The sequence below is a fragment of the Oratosquilla oratoria genome, chromosome 29 (genome assembly GCF_046742065.1).
Source record: "Oratosquilla oratoria isolate Oo_2021 chromosome 29, ASM4674206v1, whole genome shotgun sequence".
NCBI classification, from domain to species: domain Eukaryota; kingdom Metazoa; phylum Arthropoda; class Malacostraca; order Stomatopoda; family Squillidae; genus Oratosquilla; species Oratosquilla oratoria.
Window position 1 is genome coordinate 7,171,931 of NC_134805.1, and position 8,132 is coordinate 7,180,062.

General features: G+C 44.7%; 1 protein-coding gene across 6 annotated transcripts in view; it reads right to left on the bottom strand.

Annotated features, from left to right (window-relative positions):
• The window catches only part of Pgant5 (polypeptide N-acetylgalactosaminyltransferase 5), a 606,191-nt gene extending 599,119 nt beyond the window's left edge, over positions 1-7,072 (bottom strand). For 3 of the 6 annotated variants that reach the window (XM_076211672.1, XM_076211671.1, XM_076211673.1), the window contains exon 1: positions 6,227-7,072. The gene's annotated coding sequence lies outside the window, so the exon portion shown is untranslated. The remainder of the gene's footprint in view (positions 1-6,226) is intronic. The other 3 variants (XM_076211674.1, XM_076211675.1, XM_076211676.1) reach the window with 2 other exon arrangements.
• Positions 7,073-8,132: the final 1,060 nt, after the last annotated feature.

Genomic DNA, 8,132 nt, shown 5'->3' on the forward strand with positions numbered 1-8,132 from the left:
CTAAACTAGGTCATCGTTGGGGAAATATCTTGGTAATTAATTAGGCCAACAGGTTGTCACGATTAAAATGACCTTAGCTCGTATTTGTGTCACTTGTTCATGTGCCACAGATCAAACATTGAAGGTAAAAAATTACACACTCCTGTGCTTGCAAACATTTACATTGAATATTTTGAGGAACATATGCTAAAAGCTACAAACGAGTTATGTGTTCTGGCTCCGATATATATACACATGTTCTGTGTTACTGAGCTAATAGTATGTCTACCGATTAATTTCTGGTAAATTCAGTAGTTCCTTCCATGAGGTGGAAAATGAAAACACGCTGCCCTTTTTGGATGTAATAGTAATCAGGGATACAGTAAGTTTAGAGAATTACGTTTATTGAAGATCTACCAGCATAATTTAGGTTTACTATTATCATAACCATCACATTAAAGTTAAAAGATCTTTCTGCTATCCGTTATAGGAACCTTACACAATTTCAGATCTGTATTTTTTAAAAAGAATTTAGAATAAGTACTGGAGAAATTGTTTAAATATTCCTTGTATATTTTAATTCAGTGTCATAATATTGCCAAAGAACACTACTACACTGTGGAACCCAAATGTCAAAATGGACAAAGCGTGCTTGTCCTTCCCCTTTCATGAAAACTTTCTTGTGGTTCAAAGGTCAAGAAGATATTTAACTTAAAGGTCGCGTTTAAATACTGTAATAATATAAGACCTTTATCCAAAACTGCCCACCAAGCAAGAAAGGTGTTGTATATCAAATTCCTTGCAGGTACTGTGATGTTGCACAAGACAATCTGCTTAAGACAGAGACTAGGATTTCTCAATACGAATATGGTGCAAGAACGGCCATGGAGAATCCTACATTATTCTATCATAAAACAAAACAGCACCATACTAAATGAACAAGTTCAATTTCTAGCTCAAAAATTTTGCGTGAAAGATGTGTGACTGAATAATGATTGATCGCAGGCACATACACATGTGAGCAAAGTTATGAGGATTTTACATTCGACAAAACTGCTGACCGAATTAATGATCAATGAATATTCGCTAGATTAACCCAGATGGAGTTCTGGTAAAAATGAGGGTTTGGGTTAACGAGATCAATGTACCTCTCTGCATCCCTTTACTTTAAGGATATAATGCATGAGAAATCACAAACTCGTGATTCTAAATATGCGGAAAAACCACCAAGGAAAAAGATAAACTGATGACCAAGCGCTTTCGTCTATTCAGACATCCTCAGGGTACAGGATATAATACACAGAAGTCCTTATTGTCTTCAAGTTTGATCTCCTAGAGCAATACTTTTTCACGGTGATGTTCAAGCTCTGCACAGACATACACACAGACACAAACACTCTATTGATTATGTTCAATATACCAGTTGTTCTTTGATACTAAGCACTAGGGACGTTCCCAGACCCACTTGAAGAAAGAGCGAAAACTTGTTCCCCGGAACGACCACGCTATACCTTGTTTAAAGCTACCAGACACAATTTCAACGGTTTTAACGGGTTTAACGGGTTTTTGTTTTCGCCCTCTTTCATGTATCCTCTCCCAGAAGGGCCTCTTTAGCTCGACCTTGATATCTTGAAGCAAATCACGACCTTGTTTAACAGTTCGTATTCACACAAAGTATTCCTTCCATCAGGTGAACACAAAACCCTTTAACCTGTGACTAATCACGACATATATGGGGTGGAGGATATTTGGGACGGTCCCCAACAGGATGACTGTCGGTTCCCTTCATAACTACAGTATAACCCACTGACACCGTGAATAACGAACTACACCATTACTTTTCGTCAATGTAATTCTTGTTAAACTTGAGAAGGAGGGAACTTAAAAAAATAAATAATGCAAAACTTATTTTCATTTATCCCAGCAGCTTTATACCTATTTTCATTTGTTTTTGTTTACGCCAGGTGATTTTATTCATCTGAGAAGAGGAATTTCCATCGAGTGAAGGGGAACTTTACGCTACCAAGATTGGAAAAAAAACATCGTTCTTTGTCCGCGGGCAATCTCAAGAAATCACATAAAAAAGCGAGAATTTTTTTTTCGAACAATACAATTGCTATACTTTGTACCTCCAACTTTTTTTTTAGTATCTTGCATTCGCAGTAACGAAGACAAGAACTAGTACAAACATCTTTTTTTTAATACCAATACATGCTGGCAAAACATCAAAGAACTCGATTCCCCACCTGAGATTTCAAATTCTTATTCGCTTTATGCCAAGTCGGCCCTTGGAAGCGATATAGCGTAATCGTACATTCCCACTTTAACTCGTAAGCGACCGGGTAGGGGGGGGGGGGAGGAGGGGCGCTCCGGAGTCTAATAATATCGCCTGACAATAAACACATAAAGAGTCCATTCGTTGTTGTCTACAGGCCGGTCGTCGAGGTGACTTTTAACCTTTAAAAGTCAGAAGTCTCCCGCCCCCAGATGCAGAAATCTGCAAGTAACGGGAAGAAGAAAAGAAAAAAGAAGAAAAGATGATGATGATTGATGATTGATGATGATTGATGATTGATGATTGATGATTGATGATGATGATGATGGTGGTGATGATGGTGGTGGTGGTGGTGGTGATGATGGTGGTGGTGGTGGTGGTGGTGATCCCGTTCAATTTTCGTAATTATTTTCAAACGTTCAGTTGTTACTGTTCAAATTGTTCAACTGCACCACGTCATCAACTCTAAACGTCACGTCAACAGACAATTCCCTCGACTGAAAACTTCCGAAATTCGAAACTTTCCAATACTGGAAACAAGAATTTCCGAAATAAAGAAAACCCAGATCCCAGAAACATTGCCAGATAATCTTCTCCCTTTTGTAAAAAAAAAAAATTGTATATATGTATGTATAAATTGTATTTTATTTTGTTGAATTAATTTTTACTTAAAAAAAAAAAAAAAAAAATCGCTCAGAATCTTGGGAGACCTCCGCAATTTTGGGGACATCCAAAATTTTGAAGATTTCCAAAATTTTGGAGACTTCCGAATTTTTTTTAGATTTCCAACAGAGAGAGAACCACCTGAACATTGAAAAGGGACCAGACTTTCCAGCTGTCGAATAAACAGGGTCTCGGTCGACTTAATCATCTTCACACTAGGGGTCCCTACTTCCTAACCCTGACCTTTCCCTACTTTAAGGTCTTCCCTCTCTACATGGTCAAGGTCCTCGGAAGGCTTCGGCACCTTAACTTACTCTCTGGAAAGACGCAGAGTGCGGGGTGATCTAATAGAGGTGTGCAAGTGGATCAAAGGTTTTAACAAGGATGACGCAAACAAGGTCGTCATATTAAAACAACAGGACAGGACTCGCAGTAATGGATTTAAATAGGACAAATTTAGATTTAAGAAGGGAATAGGCAAGAATTGGTTTATCAATAGATTAGCCAACGACTGGAATAGACTCGGTAACCACGTAGTGAGCGCTGAAAATATCGGTTGCTTTAAGAAACGGTTAGACAACTTTATGGATGGGGATGACATGTGGTCACGAACTGCCTAGTGTAGGCCTTATGGTCTCAAAGTCTCCTTCATTCTTATGTTCTTATGTCATTCAGCAAGAAACTCTTGTCTGGATTGAAATGAGCTAAAAAATATCTTGACCCGTTCCCCCTACCTTGACGCGTTTTACAAACTTTAACATCAGATCTTATTTAGCAATGGTGCTTTTTTTTTTTTAGCGACTTAAGTAACATTTCCACGGACCAGAGTCACGCAGCTGTCTTACAAGACTGCTGACTAGTCAAAAAAAAAAAAAAAAAAAAAAAAAAAAAATTGAATTGTACTCTTCTTCCACTCTGCAACCTTCTCAAAATAAATCAGATCAAGTTCTATGACTCAACCTCTACCATGGCGCGGCTTTCCAAGGATAGAAGCGCTGGTTTAGAGGTCTCCCCCCCCCACACCCGAGCTCGAACCGAATACTAACTTCGCCTGACTTTCACCAAAAGAAAACGATTCACATGCGCCACGTAAACAACGTGGAGAATTTTCTCACTGTCGAAAGCGACTTTAAAGGCTTTATTCTGACTACCTGACTTGATTCACTCAAGGGGGAAACCTTTGACAGTGAGTAGGTTAAGGCCACACGATAACATTTGACGTGTAATTTGTTAAGAAAAATACATGCGTGCGTGCGTGTGTGTGTGTGTGTGTGTGTGTGTTTCACCATGGTCTTGGATTACGTGTTGGACTCGTGATTGACAGTTATTAACCTCCCACATGAGAGCTCAGAGCTCGTATGACCGATCTATGGGTAATACTGTGACCTAACACACACACATACACCCAACTCCCCGCCCACGAGTTGGAGTAACAACCCGCAGCACAGCGATACTGAAATTGTTTCAGCCCTGGGCGGGATCCGAACCCGGACCTTCGTAGTGGGCAGGCGGGAACTCTGCCAACTGCGCCACGAGTTTTGTGTGTGTATTCACTTGGTCTGTGGATCACGTGTTGGACTCGTGATCGACAGCTATTTCCCTCCTGGAAGAGAGCTCAGAGCTCGTAGGTCCGATCTATGGGTAATGCTATGACCTTGCACACACACACACACACACACACACAACTCCCCGCCCACGAGAGTCAGAGTAACGACCCGAGGCACAGCGATACCGAAATAATTTCGGCCCTGGGCAGGATTCGAACTGGGTGCTGGGAGCACTTCTGCTTCCCAGTTCAGCGCTCTACCAACTATGTGCATGTGTGTGTGTGTGTGTGCGTGTGTACCCGTTCATTCACTCCTGTGAAGTGCTACATGACTGAAAAGAAGCTTGTCTGAACTCTCAAGTGCTTTGGGTGTACATCGCAATTCAGGGTTTCTACCTGCGATAAGTCGCCCTGGCCATTCACCGGAAACTATGTATATACAGTATATTCAATGTAACGGTAGATTCACTTCAAAAGACAGAACGCTGGAATTCTCAACCTTCACGTGTGTGCGTGTGTGTGTGTGCGTGTGTGTGCGCGCGCGTGTGTGTATTTACTTGTATCTTACGGGAAGGGGAGCCACGCTCGTTGTGTCCCGTGTTTGTATCTCGCAGTGTATAGTTTGCGTGTATAGTATAGTATACGTATATAGTATAGTATAGTGTATAGTATACGTGTATAGTTTTTGTACACACTATTGTTTCGTATGTGTATGTGCATTGTGTGTGTGTGTGTGTATTCACCTTGGTCTTTGGATCACGTGTTGGACTCGTGATCGACAGCTATTTCCCTCCCGTAAGAGAGCTCAGAGCTCGTATGACCGATCTATGGGTAATGCTATGACCTTTCACACACCCCCAACTCCCCGCCCACGAGAGTCAGAGTAACGACCCGAAGCACAGCGATACCGAAATAATTTCGGGCCTTGGCAGGATTCGAACTGGGTACTGCGAGCACTATCGTACTTCCCAAGCCAGCGCTCTACCAACTGCGCTGTGCATGTGTGTGTGTGTGTGTGTGTTTGCATATGTGTGTGTGTGTGGACGCGCACGTGTTTCCGCGTGCGCTCGCGAGCGCGTATGTACGTGTGGGTGTATGTGTGTGCAAGCCTGTGCACATGTGTACACATACGTGTGTGTGTGTACACAGAGTGCTTGTGGACCATACCACTGAAATTTACACTCCCATTACCATAACCATTTCAATTTATGTATAAAAAAAAAAAAAAAATGTAACTGCATACACACTAATTGCCTTTCTACGCATAAATTACCCAGCTCCAATGGTCAGGAGCCCCAGCGTAGATCGGGACAGCCCCGGCGTAGACCGGGGCAGCCCCATCGTAGACCGGGACAGCCCCAGCTTAGACCGGGACCGTCCCAGCGTAGACCGGGACAGCCCCAGCTTAGACCGGGACCGTCCCAGCGTAGACCGGGGCAGCCATAGACCGGGACAGCCCCAGCGTAGACCGGGGCAGCCCCGGCGTAGACCGGGACAGCCCCGGCGTAGACCGGGACAGCCACAGCGTAGACCGAGGCCGCCCCAGCGTAGACCGAGGCCGCCCCAGCGTAGACCGGGACAGCCACAGCGTAGACCGGGACCGCCCCAGCGTAGACCGGGACAGCCACAGCGTAGACCGGGACCGCCCCATCACACGCCTGGATTGGCCAGGACACTTGACGCCCACTTTGTACACGTGTGACTACACAGCGGGTGGCCCGCTTCAGCAACACGTGGCTATCACAAATTGACGTGTAACTCACCTGTTATTCCTCTATGACGTAACGATGACGTCACCAAGTCCGATAATAAATCGTTATCTTCACTGACGTCACACGTGTAGAGGAGAGGAGAGAAGAATGGAAGGCCGGGGGTAGGACTTGTGGATGTATGTTTTCAGTCAGCTCGTCCAGTCCTCGGGTACCCGGCCAGATCTACCATGGGGAACACCTCACTCTCGTATAACACTTTCGCGAAAACAAATCCGGGAGACCTGTCACAGCTGCCGCTAAACATACACGAGGGAGGAAGAGGAAGGAGGAGGGAAAAGGAAGAGCTAGGCGAGGATATCCAACGTGTTTGGGATGAAGGAGGCGGATGGGGAGGGAGAGTGAGAGAAGGGGGAGGTATGGTACGTACTGGGAGGCTTACACGCTTCACGTCGCTTCCACAGAAGTCGAACTTAACAACGCCGCCACCACCGCCGCCGTCGCAGAGGGCTTTTACTCTCAAGCGTTGTTTCGGTGACCTTGAAGGAATGAGAAGAACATCCTGTGAGAGTGTGTGTGTGTAGAGCCGAGCCGGCAACCGAACAAAACAGGCTCACCCAAGTCCAGCCGACCTCTCTCTCATACACACACGGAATTCACCTGTGCGTCGTTTTTTCCAAAAGCCTGTTATTCCATACACGGTCCAGACTTATTCCACTGCCACTGCGTATACTTATCGTAGCTCCCACGTCCACGAACACAAACACTAGAGGAATTGACGAGATAGAGGGCTTCGGGCCTCCTAGAGAGAGCGAGCCGACAAGTCAAACAAGAGAACAGCCGACGTGCACTCTCCACTGTTGCTCGTCGCGTACTGACGAGCCGAGTTGATTCGGCAGCCTGCCTACCGAACGGAACACCAACTCTCACTCCCCACCGTACCTCACTTCACCACCAACTCCCTCTCTACCTCCTCCTCCTCCTTCTCTCCCTCTCCCCTCCTCTCCTCCTCCTCACCTCCCTCTCCCCCATCCCTCCCTCCTTTCCTTCTCGCTTTCCTGTTCCCTGTCTTCGTCCGCCACCTTCCCCTCCCCTCCTCTTCTTCCTCTTCCCCTTACCTCCTCCTCCTCCTCCTCATTATCCTCGCTCTTCTCGGAAAAATTCATACCTGTACAATTTCCTACTTACATATACACCCACATTCCTTGTCCACCGTTCCAATGTTGGTATTTATCCTTAATCATCCTGCTTGTTCTTTGTTATCTCTTCCTCTACCTCCTCCTCCTCTTCGCTTCTCCTTCGGTACCTCCTTTTCCTCTTCCTTAGCCTCTTCTTTCTCCCTCCTTCTCCTGTCCCCCACTTACCTCTTCCTCCACCTTTCCCTCCTCCTCCTTCTGTACCTCCTCTTCCTCTTCCTCCTCTCCCTCCGCCTTTATTTCCTTCTTTTTTTACCTCTTCTCCTTTATCTCCTACCTTTCCTCCTTTACCTCCTCTTCTTCATCTTCTACCTCTCTTCCTTTATCTCCTCCTCTTTTTCCTCCTTCTCCTACCTCTCCTTCTATATCTCCTCCTCCTCCTACATCTCCTACCTCTCCTCCTTTATCTCCTCTTTTACCTCCTCCTCTTCTTCCTCCTCCTCCTCCTCCCAAATTTTCTTCCTCCTCCCATCTCTGGGATTTCCGGGTATTGCTGCCCTTGTCTCTCTCAGTGTCTCTTCTTCTGTTGTATATGTCTATGGATGACCTATGTAAACATTAGATTGCTATTAATTACTATTATCATCATTATCATTATCATCATGAAAATTATTAGTATCGTCATGATCATTATTAGTATCGTCAGCAGTTGTAGCAGTAATATCATTATGACTTTTTCAACCTTATCATCATTGTCATGATCATTATCATCATGATCATTATCAATTAGTATCGTTACCAGTTGTAGCAGTAATATCATTATG